The following is a 13,595-nucleotide window of genomic DNA, read 5'->3' as shown; positions in this document are numbered from 1 at the left end:
GATGCCACTACACCAGTGAGAATGGCTAAAATTAACAAGTCAGAAAACCACAATTGTTGGCGAGGATGAGGAGAAAGGGGAACCCTCTTACACTATTCATGGAAATGCAAGCTGGTACAACCACTCTGGAAAACAGTGTGGAGGTTCCTTAAGAAGTTAAAAATAGAGCTACCCTACAACCCAGCAATTGCACTATTAGGTATTTATCCAAAAGACACAAATGTAGTGATCCAAAGGGGCACCTGCACCCCAATGTTCATAGCAACAATGTCCATAATAACCAAACTGTGGAAAGACCCAAGATATCCATCAATGGATGAATGGATAAAGAAGATGTAGTACATATGCATAATGGAATATTACTCAACCATCAGAAAGGATGAGTACTTACCATTTACACTGGCATGGGTGGAACTGAAGAGTATTACGCTGAGTGAAATAAGTCAATCAGAGAAAGAATTATCATATGGTTTCACTCATATGTGGAGTATAAAAAAACAGCACAGAGAATCATAGGGGAAGGGAGGGAAAACAGAATGGAAAGAAATTAGAGAGGGAGACAAACCATGAGAGCCTCTTAACTCTGGGAAACAAACTAAGGGTTGCCGGAGGGGAAGTTGGTGGGGGGATGGGGTAATTGGGTGATGAGTGTTAAGGAGGGCACATGATGTGATGAGCACTGGGTGTTATACACAACTGATAAATTACTGAATGCTACATCTGAAACTCATGATGTCCTATATGTTGGCTAATTGAACTTAAAAAAAAAAGAGTGACAAAAGTAAATGCCACAAAGTTCACTATTCTGAAAGTCAGTGTTTTTTCTTGAATAAATGCTTCTTAAATTGCTGAAACTCTTGGATTCAATTCCAAAGTTCTAAAATAGTTTATTTTGACAGTATTTGCCTCAGTGAAATTTTGTACTCACTGTTATTTTGGAGAAGATTTATAGAAAGTCCTTACTCTAACATTCCAGATGTGATTCTAAGATAAATATTTTTTAAAGAAATACATGAATATCAAAATTTTAAAGTAAGACATGATCAGTAACAGTGTTGTGCCATGCCATACTAGAGACTGACACCAAAGGAAAAATCAATAACACCGATCCTGTCTTTTTAAAAATTTGGTATTTTGCTCATGAATTTTTGCACTTATTTTTATTTTTTAAATTTCTTAAAATATCATTTATTTTTATTGCTCAGTTTTCTGATACTCCTTTACATTCCACACCTGAGGCAAGTGTCTGACTAGCCTCTCTCTAATTTCAACCATAAAGAAAGGTAATTTTCAGATCACATTGTCCAAACTGAGATATTAGCTCTAATTCACTTTTATATTTCATTACAATATCTTGGTCTGTTGTCAAAATGATAATCCCAAAATCCGCAGAAAAATTTCAGTGTGAAGTTTAGGGGTAGAGCACAAAGTAGTTATATTAAACTAACTTAAATCTTCTAGTAGAGGCATATTAGCTCTCAGCATAAAGCTCATTAGTAGTTGCAAGTTAAACTAAAACAACGTGGATTTTTTAAAAAGAAATACTTGTTGGAGTCTGTAGAATTTATATGTAAAGTTTGGTGTGTCTGCCATACAAATTTCCTAAGATATTAATGCAACACTAACAGAAAAGCATCAGGCTTACAAATATTAATTTCAACCGAAGTATTCTTCTACATGATTTCAGTTCTTAAATTGTCATCTCCAGAAAAGAATTGATAGAAATACAAGAATTAGGGACCCAAAAAAAATGTGTTTGGCTTAGTACGTGGCAACATTTCCAACCTAAGACAACTGTTGTGGAGAAAGACTACCTGTCTTGAGAAGCTATTTTGAGTGAGTAGTTTCAAAGAGCTTAATACAAAGATAATTCTAGATGATTTGAAATTACTTCTATAGTGGGATCAAACAAAGATAGTATTCATATCAGGTTTTTGGATTAGTACTCTGCAGTGATTGTCTGGTGAAGTGTGGAAATTTAACTTCCCTATTAAGTGTTCATTATTTGCTTCTGCTGTTTTATTGTCATTTCCTGTAATCCACAGCTCTATACTCCATGCTTTTACCACTGCACTTCTGTAAAGCATTTAAAATCACTGTACCAATTTTAGCCTGTTTCTGGACAAATTTATTTCCCTTATTATAGTCTTTATAGAAGCTAATACGCCATGTTGACTTTTCATTTCTGCAGGTGAGTCAAAGTTCCCAAAGTCAATATCCACTTGTCATTAATGCTGGCTTAGCCCTAACCACATACACCACTGACTTACCTTTAATGGCCGTATGTAAACAGCGTATGTTTTGGTTACTAGCTATAGGGCAGCTTCTGGGCATACAGAGGAGCCTCATCAGCCAAAGAGCAATTCTCCCTCCTCAAAACCTAACTAAATCCAGATGCCTTTAAGCCACAGGGTTCTCTCCAGCTCAGTTTCACCTCAGAAGTTGCTCTAGATTCTCAACATTTCCACATTCCCTAAAAAACAGTAGTATGGTTCCCATTGTCAATATCCTTAGCACAGTTCTATTTGTTCCTAGGGGACTGCAGGGAACCTAGGCAGAAAAGCAACTTTCCTACTGGCCCCTTTCTTATAACAAAAGCAATAGGAACCATCAATGAAGACAAACAATGTCCCTCCAACTCCCAGTTCATGTAATGGTGTAGACTGGATTCCATGTCCCTAAGAGGCTCAGTTGCAACCCGTCCCAAGCCACCACACCACCCAGAGTCCCAAGAGCAACACCATCACTTGCCTGACACAGCCTCAGGTTGCTACAGAGGAATGACCTAGGGTAGGCCCAAGAAACCACCACTGCATAATTACAGAGGTAGGCTGCTGTTGTCGGGAAGTGCTGGCCATCAGGATTAGCATCCCCCACAACTGCCTGCACCACCAGACTCCCTGCTGCTCCTCCCATGTGCCAGTAGAGCTTTGGTCTGAGGGCCCTACGCTACCTGTTCCCCAATGAGCAAAATGCTCCTCCCCAGATATCCATATGGCTCATTCTTCCATCTCCTTTAGGGTTCCACTCAACGTCCCCTCTCAGAAACACCTTCCCTGACCACCCTTCTTTTTTTTTTCTTTTTTTCCTGACCACCCTTCCTGACACAGCAATTTCTTGCCCTATATTCCTTCTAGGATCTACTTTTCTCTGCAGCACTATCCCTACCTGATATACTGAATATTTATTTAAATTTATCCATTGTACTCTGAGTTCCTCAGGGGCACAGTTTTCCTGTTTTGTTCACTGCTCTGTAATACCTAATGCCTAGAACAGCTTCTGGCACAAATAGACTAGACTCTATAACATGTAGTGGAGGCTGTAAAGAAAAACAAAGCTGGACACTAAGAGTAGTAGAGAGAGATTTTATTCAGTACATCCTGCAAAAGAGGAAAGAGACTTCAGTACAGAACTTACCTTCAATCCATGTAGAGGTAACTGGGTGTCTTAAAAGAAGAATGGGGGAATAAGGAGGGGGAATAAGGAGGGGGAACAAGCAAGCAGTCAAGGGGGAAAAAGTCAAGGAGGTGGGTAGGGTGGCTGCTCAATGTCAGGACAATTAGGCCATCTGAGCCTGCTAACTGGCACTGTCAAAGTCAGGCTCCCCCAGAGACTGGGAGACCAAGGCCCTATCCTCCCCTAATGATTACGATTCAAAGGAATGGCTTTCAGATCTTTGGGAAAGACACTCCTGACCTGTAGGAGATACATCCCCATCTCAGAGGGACAGAGAAAGGATGATTTTAAGTGTTTCTAATAACCACTCAATGAAAGGGAAGTCAGGGGCCCACAATCAAGTATTGGCTGATACAAAGGGTAAATCCTTTTGGCAGGCTTGGGCTTTTCCAGACAGGAACTCAAGGAGGGCTGGGTCATCCTAGAAACATGCCTGAAGCTGCTAGGAGCCATTTCAGACTTTGTCAAGTGTCTTAGTGTACTGGGGGTGAGGGGGGGGGGTGTAGTAGGGAAAAGTGTTGTAAAAGTTGCAGTTCTTACAGGCCGAGGCTGAGGTCAAGAGGAGTCCTCCCAGGAGCCATATTAAGGTTTGGTCAAGGAGAGAGAATTCGTTTGGGGGAGTGGGGGATGGATGGATGTATGGGTATAAGGGTTGGTGAGAAAGGGATGAAGATGATAAGATCTGAAGGCATCTGAATTCAGATAGGAAGTAGAAATCATGTTGAAGAAAAAGGGACAATCCTCCCCTCTTCTCAACAAGCCCCTTTCGAACATTCCTGCGGTGGACACAATCAGGCTAACAGGGTCAACAGTTCATGCGAGTCCCTCCTGACATGCACTTGTTTCTCACAGAATATTTTCCAGCCCTGAGTTTGCCCTCTGTTTAAAATTCATATTAGAGACAGATCCTAATGAGTTTACCAAAAGATCTCCTAATGGAGCTGATGTTATCTGTTCTTATTAACTTTTTATTAACGAAGCCTCTAGTTAATTTTTTCTTCTCTCCCCCTCAGCAGCCCGCCTCTGAGATGTGGAAGGGCTTTAACCCACTTTCCTCCCTTCCCCTCCCCCTGGCTTTTCTCCACCTCCGACTTACACCCAGGTCCAAAAAAAGCCCCATTTGTGCAAAATCACAAGGCAAAGAGTTGGTTCTCCAGGTAACCACCTGATCTCAGTAGCTCCACACAGCCCTAGGTTATAGCACTTTGCTCTTTTTCAGTAGGTCAACTACACCATTAGCCAGATTTCAAATTTTGTCTTTTCAGAAGACTGGAGATGTTAAAAGGAGAAAAAGCATTTTTACAAGTTAACTTAACATTCAAAAATAATTGAGAGCCAGAAGAGATTCCAAGTTTGCAGAGCATTACATTTATATGATGGGAGGCAGGGGGGTGGAGAGAGTGTCATCCTTATTTTTAAAAAATCTAAAATGCAAACACAAAATTAGGAATGACCATGTGAACTCATTGCTAGTGGCTTTCCAGGGGCTCGGGAGAAACCTGTGTGAGGGGCCCTGAAGTTTAAGATTCATTAGCTTCCCAGTAAATCCGCCTCTGCTGGGAGAAATAAAAGACTAGAGCGGTTTATAGCGCAGCATTAAAATCTCTAGAAAACCGCTAAGCTTAACAGCGTTCTATTACATCAATCCTCTAGATGCTATTCTTATCTCTCTTTCACAAACCTCCATCCCTGCCGTTCCCTCTAATTTGGCAGCCACAATTCATTATAAAAGTCCATGTGCTGGCCTGGGGTTGTGCATCCTTCCCCTATTTGGGCTCTAACAATCTAGTACTGTGTCAATTATGTAATAGCCAAAACACGGAGTTGAACAGAGTATGAAAAAGCATAGTTCTTACATAAGCCTTCATAAACCACCCATAAGAGCTGAATATTTGAAATTACATAAGGTAGACAGAAAACCCTGAGTCAGCAGCCAGGTCTATTTCCAACCTTAAAAATAATAAAAAGCTTTGCGCACTTAATTTACTAGTCTACATTAAGCTTTTAATTAGATTTTTTTAATAAGACTGGATTATCTTTTTGTGCACACAGAAGCAAAACCCTGACACTACTACTCAACTTCACTATTACCTCGGCACAAAGAAATGTCCCACTTAGGACTCCTCTACATATTTTACCTGGAATTAGTCTCTGAGAAACAGCAAGGACTTCTGCAGGCTTAAAAAATAATCAAAGAAGACCTCTGGATACAATACAAAAGTGCACATACTATAATTCTTCGACACATCTTCCCAATACTGTTTTTCTTTCCCCCTATTTTTTAAAAGATTTTATTTATTTGAGGGAGATGGAGAGAGAGAGCAGGAGCAGAAAGAGGGAGAAGCAGAATCCCCGCTAGGCAGGGAACCTGATGTGGGGCTCAATTCCAACACCCTGAGAAACGGCAGATGCTTAACTAACTGAGCCATCTAGGCATAACCTCCCCCAAATTTTAACCACTTATTTTTTTTATTTACCTTACACCACTGAAGCCACATGTTGGGCTAAAAGGTGAGAAAATTAAAAGGAACAGTGCTCCCCAATGGGTCTCAGCCCTGGCTGCACAAGAATCAGCAAGAGAGCTTTTAACATTTCAAATGCCTCAGCATTGCCCCAAACCATGATAATATATATTAAAAACAGATAGGAATACTAAGGTGGGGGCACAAGAGGGGGTGCCTAGACATCAGAATTTCCGACGTTTTCTATTTTTGTCTTCTTCTTATCTGAAAAGAAAATAACCATGGATACAAGAAGTTTTAGTGAGGAGGAGGGATCTTTAATAACCGATAGCTCATAACTACTAAGTTTCTATCAGATGTAAAAAGAAAATCATTCAGTAGTTTGAAAGCCATAAGAGAGATCTGTGGGATCTTGTTTTTATTTCTATCAATAAGTAGTCAAAATTTTTCACGAAGTTTCTCAATAGCCTTTACAGAACCTCTTTTACTTTTTAATGTTTTGCAATTCTGTCTAATGAGTTCAAAGGAGGCGCCCTCCCTATAGTATCTCAAAGGATCCCTCAAGCTAAGACCATGCTTCTCTTCAAGTAAAGTTGGGGTTGAAAGTAGTTTTGACTTATCTTCAACCCTTCTCCTCAGATGCTCTGGTAACCACTATTATAACTTTACCAATGAGCAACTATTTTTTAAAGTACTTACATAACAGAGAGTACAGGCGCCTTTGGTACCCTGCCAAGAGTACTTCTTTCCATGTTTGTATTTAAAATAGAATGGTAGTAACATCACTTCTGTGCCTGAAATTCCTTCTGTGCACAGGCTCAGAATGAGAAGGGGAAAAAAATGGATGTAGCAAACCGCTTCACTGCTTTATCATCCTAAAGCTCAAAGGAAATAACACATTCGTACTAAATTAAGACGAAGACACAGAGCGAGTCCTCCAAGGCTGGAGGCGAGGGAAGGACTCGGGTCCGCTCACCTACGCCCTCCCCAAGCAGGACGCCTCACCTGGCAGCAGCGAAGGCGCCAAAGGAGCCGCCAGACCTCAGCCCGAGCAGGTGATGTGCGCAGGAAAGACCAAGTGCTGCGGCGACCGGGAGCCGAACGGACACTGCGCGGCTCCGACCCGGCTGCAGGCACTCCCGGACCGGCGCACCTGCCCCTGGGCCCGCGCGAGCCCGGGGTCGCTCACCTGGTGCGGAAGAGCCAAGGAAGGCGCCCAAGACGCCGCCGCCGCCGCCGCCGCCGCCGCCGCTGCCCTCAATGAGCCTCCATCCCGGACCGCGTCCGACGCGCTTCCTCCTCCGCTCCCTCCGCCTCCTCTCCCAGCTCGAGTTTTCTATTTACCGACAGGTCTGGACTCCGCTGACCGGCCACGGAGGCCCGCGGGGGGCGGGGGGCCCGACAAACTTGCCGAGAGAGGCCGGCGGAGGCGGCGCGGCCGGGGACGCCCCCGCACCTGCAGCGCGCCCGCCCGCCCGCCCCGCCGCCTCGGCCCCGCGCCCCGCCCCGCCCCGCCCCCGCCCGCGCCCGCGCCCCCGCACGCACCTCGCGCGGGCGCCGCCCAGGCCTCCGCCCCCGCGGCCGGCGCCCGCCGACAGCACGCCCGGCTCGGCCGCTGCTCCCGCCGCCTCGCGCGGACAAAGACCGGCGCGGGGCGGGCGGCGGCGAAGCCCGAGGCTCGGAGCGCGCCGCGCTGGCGAGGGGCGGGCGGCGGGGGCAGCCGCGGGGCGGCGAGCGAGCCGGCGCGGGAGGGCGGCGCGGGGCGGCAGAGGCGCGCACCCCCTCCCGGCCGCCCCGAGACGCACACGCCGGGGCCCGGGCGCCTCCTCCCGGCCCCGGCCCCGGCCCCGTCCGCGTCCCCGTCGACCGCACCGCGCCGCGCCGCGCCGCGCCGCCGGGGAGCGGCAGCGCCCTCTGCGGGCCGCGGGGCCTCGGTGCGCGCCGCGTTCGGCTCCGGGCCGGCGGGGGCGGGGGCGGGGGCGCTGGGCCGCGAGGGTCCCGGCGGCCCCCGGGAAGGACGGAGTAGGACCGAGGGGGCGTCCGAGAACGGGATCCGCTGTTTTTCCTCTTAGGACGGAAGAGAGAGACAAGATTCGAATTCTGGCAGCAGGAGGAATCTGGGATCCGAAGTGGGAAAAACTTGGGCGGGGGGGGGGGGGGGGGGGGCAGTAGGATTCCTGATGCACAAGGAGCCCGAAGCTAATCCCTGGTAATGGCTGCAGAAAGGCAGGCGCGTCCTCCTAGAAGCCGGTGCTTCTGTGCCTGATACTGCGGGCTTCCAGGGAGCTCGGCCACTCTCGTAAATAGACGCAGGGACTTCCCCAAGACCTTTCCAGTCCTGCCTGAAATGTTCCCCGCTTCCCTAAGAATGCACCTGGGAGGTTTGAAAAGGCAACTGACGTCAGAGAACTTCCTCCTCTGGCTCGACCGCAGTGGAACAAATCTTTACTACTAAAAAAAATGAAACCGTGATGTTGCCCCTTGTGCCATTTAGGGTTTGTTTTTCTTTTTTGTTTTTTGTTTTTTTTTTTTAAGGGTGTCTTTTTCCAAACTACCATGTTACCTATAGTGTTCTATACAAGTTAGCTTTTTTTTTTTTCAATTTTTATTGGTGTTCAATTTACCAACATACAGAAAAACACCCAGTGCTCATCCCGTCAAGTTAGCGTTTGAACAAGCTGAACGACTTGGTGACAGGGATCGCGAAGTAGCACCTTTTTTCCACACTGTCTTTTGAAATCATTCTATCAGCTCTCCCCTTCCCCTTTGGAAGAATCTAGGACAGTTTTCACCGCTTAGCCTTGCCGCTGTTAAGTGTTAGTAAACAGGCTGATTCTCCAGTGTTAAAAAGTCCAGCCCAACCCAAATCAAAACTTTAGCCTCATTCCACTGAAACCTTCCCCATTCCCCTCCCAGCACCTGCCAGCTGGGTACCACCCAAACTGAGAAGTCTGCATGGGAGAGGGAAACCTCTTCGCCTTCTTAGTTCTGCATCCTCCCAGGCAGCTCTGTGAAGGCTGGTTCCGCCAGGACAGCAAGGCCGGGAAGCTCTCCGGAACCACGCGCTGGCCCTAGCTGCCAGCTCAGCCTCTTCTCTGATGCTCTTACCCAGACCATCTGTGGGGTCGCTGTGCTCTGGCAGGCTGACCTAGCTAGCTTCCGTGCTGACCCACAGAAATCACTTGACAACTTTGCCGTCGAACTACAAGCACAGGTCACTTGCCATGTAGTACACACCTCCCTGCCTTTCGCTGGTCATAGGCTCTGATGAGTCTCTCTCCTTGAAGCTTCCAACGTAGGATTCAAGCAGCCATCTCTGGGTTCAAGCGCGTCCCCAACCTGCCGAGTTCTCCCCGTAGTTCTCCAGAAGCTGCCTTTCTTTGCATAGAGTAGCTGACTACTCCCCCGACCACGCTCCCTCACAGCTCCCTATAATTCTCATTGCCAACTTTCTCTCTGGATCACTGTCCCCTTTCTTTAAACAGCAGATCCTTTACTCAGTAAATCCCATGAGGATGATGCAATGCCCCCATTTAAAATGTGGAGAGTGCCTGAGTGGCTCAGTCAGTTGAGCATCTGCCTTTGGCTCAGGTCATGATCCCAGGGTCCTGGGATGGAGTCCCACATCAACTCATGATCTCAGCGAAGAGCTGGCTTCTCCCTCTCCCTCTCTCTCTGCCCCTCCCCCCCCCCATTTGTGAGCATTCTCTCTCTCAAATAAAATTTTTGTTAAATCTTTAAAATGTGGAGGCATCTCTGTGTCAGCCATGGAGGCATGACATTCATATCTCCAGAGTAGAGCTGACAGCCTCTGGCTGTTACACCTTCTGATCTACCATAGCACTCGCATCAAGGTCATACATCCATCCCCCTGCATGGCGGAGCACAGTGGGATCTCTAGCATTGAGCCATTTCTGCCTAATGGAGAATGATCTTAATGCTCCACCTCTGTTCCAGAGGTCCCCATCACCCTGCCAAGGCTCTCTCAGGATACTGCTACACTCCTAAAGCTTTTCCCACCTAATCTTCCCCCCTTCTATCTTTTCACAGGCATCAGCCCTGCATCACAGTCTGAAGACTGACCTTACTTACATGCCAACATCCTCCTCCCTTCTGCACCACCTTACACAGGTGTTTCCTCAACATCCCTTTGCACATCTAATCCTTCTTGGCATCTGCCCCTCAGAGGTCCCAAGCTGGGACAGTTCCCAACAGTTTATTCCGAACAAGTCCCATTTTAACATTTAGTTATGCTTAGATTTAGAAATTGTGAAGGGGCACCTGGGTGGCTCAGTCAGTTGGGCAGCTGACTTTTGGTTTCAGCTCTGGGTTTTGGGATGGGGTCCTGCAAGGGGCTTCCTGCTAAGTGGGGAGCCTGCTTCTCCCTCTCCCTCTGCCTGCTATTCTCTCTCCCTCTATCAAATAAATAAATAAATAATAAATATTTTTTAAAAATTGTGAACAGAAGAGTAGAGAGTTCTTTTGAGGAAAAAAAATTATCAGCATGTATCTTTGTATAGGTTTCCTCCATCCCTCCCCCAGAGAAGAGCCTGATAGAAGGACTTGGATGCAGGGAGATTATTTCGGTAGGTGAGTCGGGAAGCAGCAATGTTGATATTGAAATACTGAGATAGGGAAGTATGAAGAGTCGATATAGAGGTGTGTCATCAAGGTTACTGCTCTACCCAATAGCCCTCAACACCAGTGAGATCCCTGAGAAGCTCACAAAGGTCTCCCAGAATTGTCTACTGCAAGGGCATGGGGCTGAGCATTTACCATCTGGCTCCTGTTCTCTGTGAACTGAACTGAACTGTTTTAGGGGCTTTAACTCGCACACACTACCAGGCACCCAGGACCTTAGCTGAGGCTTTGAGGCAGAAACACAGAGTGACTCACTGCAACATCTTTGAGGTGGGACACTGAGTCCCAGTCCGTCAGAGCTATGGGGCAGGGAGATGCAGTGCAGGGCATCATAAGTGTCTGCTGTAGTGGGTTTCAGGAGTGTTTTCCCATTGCCTGACCAGACTGGGGAGCATGTAGATAGGCCAAAGGCATCTGCCTTGTACAAGTCCAAATTGCTGAAATGCCAGTGGAAAAAGACAGAGGACGAAAGGGTAGAGTGATGTTTGAAGGATGAAGTCACAAGGATGCTTGGCAGGAGACTAGTGTCTTCGTCTATTCAGGCTGCTATAACAAAAATACCGTATGCTGAGTAGCTTATATACAACACACATTTATTTCGCACAATTCTGGAGGCTAAGAAGCTCAGGATCAGGGTACAGATTCGATGTCTGGTAAGGACCTGTTTCCTAGATAGCTGTCCATTTGCTGTCACCTCGCAGGATGGGAAAGGTAAGGGAGCGCTCTGGAGTCTCTTTCCTAAGGTCTCACACAATTCCTAAAAATGGAACAATTTGAACTTGTGAGGTGGCACAAGCAGGCTCCAGCACACCTCTGTATGTGCTCCAGAGCTCCACCCTCATGACCTAATCATCTCTCAAGGGCCCCACCTCCAAATACGATATTTGGGTGGTAGCTTTCAACACTTGAATGTGGGGGGGTGTAAACATTCAGAGCACAGTAACCAGTTCACCATATAGCAGAGCATTACAAGGGGTCAGTGCCTGTGAAAAAGGAAAGGAACCAGGATTGGACTGAGAGATTAATCAGATTGTAACTCAAGCCCAATAAAGCCTCAGCCAAACCCTGGCGAAGCTCTGGAGCACCTACAGAGATGCACTGGAGCCTGCTCGTACAGCTTGCAAGCACGAATTGTTCCATTTCTAGGAACTCTGTGAACCAGTTTTTAAATACAGCTAATATGAAAGATTTAATTATAGGGTCATGATTTCAGGGTCCTGAGATCAGGCCCCACACTGGGGCATGGAGCCTGAGCATGGAGCCTGCTTAAAAATCTCCCCCTCCTCCTCCTTACCCCACTCACACTCTCTCTCCCTCTCTCTCCTTCTCCCTGTCTCTCTCAAAAAGAAAAAAGATTAAATTATATAAACTTACAGGGGCACCTGAGTGGCTGAATCCGTTAAGTGTCCACCTCTTGATTTCAGCTCAGGTCATGATCTCAGGGTTATGAGATTGAGTCCCACACCAGCCTCTGTACTCAGGGGGAAGTCTACTTATCCTTCTCCCTCTGCTCCCTCCCACCCTGCTTACTCTCTCTCTATCTCTAAAGCGAATAAATAAAATCTTTTTTTAAAAAAAGTTTAAAAAATTTGTATAAACTTACAATTCTATATACATGATATTAAAAATAAAGTTAATAGGGATCCCTGGGTGGCGCAGCGGTTTGGCGCCTGCCTTTGGCCCAGGGCGCGATCCTGGAGACCCGGGATCGAATCCCGCGTCGGGCTCCCGGTGCATGGAGCCTGCTTCTCCCTCTGCCTGTGTCTCTGCCTCTCTCTCTATCTCTCTGTGACTATCATAAATGAATAAAAATTTAAAAAAATAAAATAAAATAAAAAAAAATAAATAAAAATAAAGTTAATAAATGCTCATTACTTTGCCACCTGTATGCATGTTCTTGAGTTTATTTGCAGCTGGCATATCTGCAAGGTGGCAATGCAATATGATAGTGTGCTACCGGAGATCTCTCTCCAACTCCACATGTATGCCTTTGGAAGTTTGCAATCATTGAGGGTGATATTCACACCACAGAAATCGGCAAACGCTGCAAACCAGGGTTTCCCACCTCCCACCCAAGTAACCTGGTGTTAAATATTTAAGAGCAACCAATGTGTATATGACATGGTCACTGTTGTCCCAGAGTAGGCTTAGAGGCCAGATCTCCATGTCTGCACCCATATCACTCACTGAAGAAGGTGTGCTCGTGGGTCAGAGGGCTCTCTGCTGGCACTGAAGGAGCCAGCTGGAGGCAGCCGCTCACAGCATCCCCAGCAGCTGGGGCACCAGACCCTTCATTGAAGGGGAGCCAGGGCCACCCATCTCTGTGTCCTCCACAACTAGTATAGGTCAGTTAACGTATTTTCTTATTAATTTTAAATACTTGCTACTTCTGTAGTCTTATCTGTTTTGTTTCCAATATTGGGTAAAAGTGCCTTTTTTTCTATAGTTCATCCTGCCTAAGATCTGTCTCCCTTTTGTCTTTCTTAAGACATCTCTTCACTTTGTTGATTCTATTGTATTTTAAAATTATATTAATTTCTGCTCTGATTATTATTTCCTCTCCTCTGTGTTCTTTGGGTTCTCTTGCCCTTTACCTAACTTCTCAAGTTCAACACTTAGCTCATTGATATTTTCAGTCTTTCTTTCTTCGAATAAATTCCCCACACATTCTTATATGCAGTACTTTTGAGACCATTAAATCGCATAAGTTCTTAATTTCCGTTTGGATCACTTTCTTGACCCATGAGTTATTGAGGTGTGTCTTTTTACTTTCCAGATAGATGAAGCTTTCCTAGATACCTTTTTGTTTTTCATTTCTAATTTACTTGCATTGTGGCCAGAAAACACGGTCTGTTTGATACCAACTCTGAAACTGATGCAGATCTGGTTTGTAACCTTTCCATAAATACACAATGTTCTTCAGAAGAATGCCGATCTTCTGTAGGTTCAGGGTTCTATGTGTGTTCACTAGGTCAAGCTTTTAAATTTTGAGTCCAAATGTTTTGCATCTTTTCCAATATCGTGTCTCCAAAGAGC

General features: G+C 46.1%; 1 protein-coding gene across 13 annotated transcripts in view; it reads right to left on the bottom strand.

The window, feature by feature from the left end:
• The window catches only part of MTUS2 (microtubule associated scaffold protein 2), a 575,555-nt gene extending 568,137 nt beyond the window's left edge, over positions 1-7,418 (bottom strand). For 3 of the 13 annotated variants that reach the window (XM_025996724.2, XM_072719894.1, XM_072719901.1), the window contains exon 1: positions 7,108-7,418. The gene's annotated coding sequence lies outside the window, so the exon portion shown is untranslated. Of the gene's footprint in view, positions 1-6,923 lie in introns of all 13 variants that reach the window. The other 10 variants (XM_025996725.2, XM_072719898.1, XM_072719895.1 and 7 more) reach the window with 4 other exon arrangements.
• Positions 7,419-13,595: the final 6,177 nt, after the last annotated feature.

This window comes from Vulpes vulpes, chromosome 9, assembly GCF_048418805.1.
Source record: "Vulpes vulpes isolate BD-2025 chromosome 9, VulVul3, whole genome shotgun sequence".
NCBI classification, from domain to species: domain Eukaryota; kingdom Metazoa; phylum Chordata; class Mammalia; order Carnivora; family Canidae; genus Vulpes; species Vulpes vulpes.
Note: the sequence above shows the minus strand (reverse complement) of the source record. Positions and strands in the feature narration are given on the sequence as shown.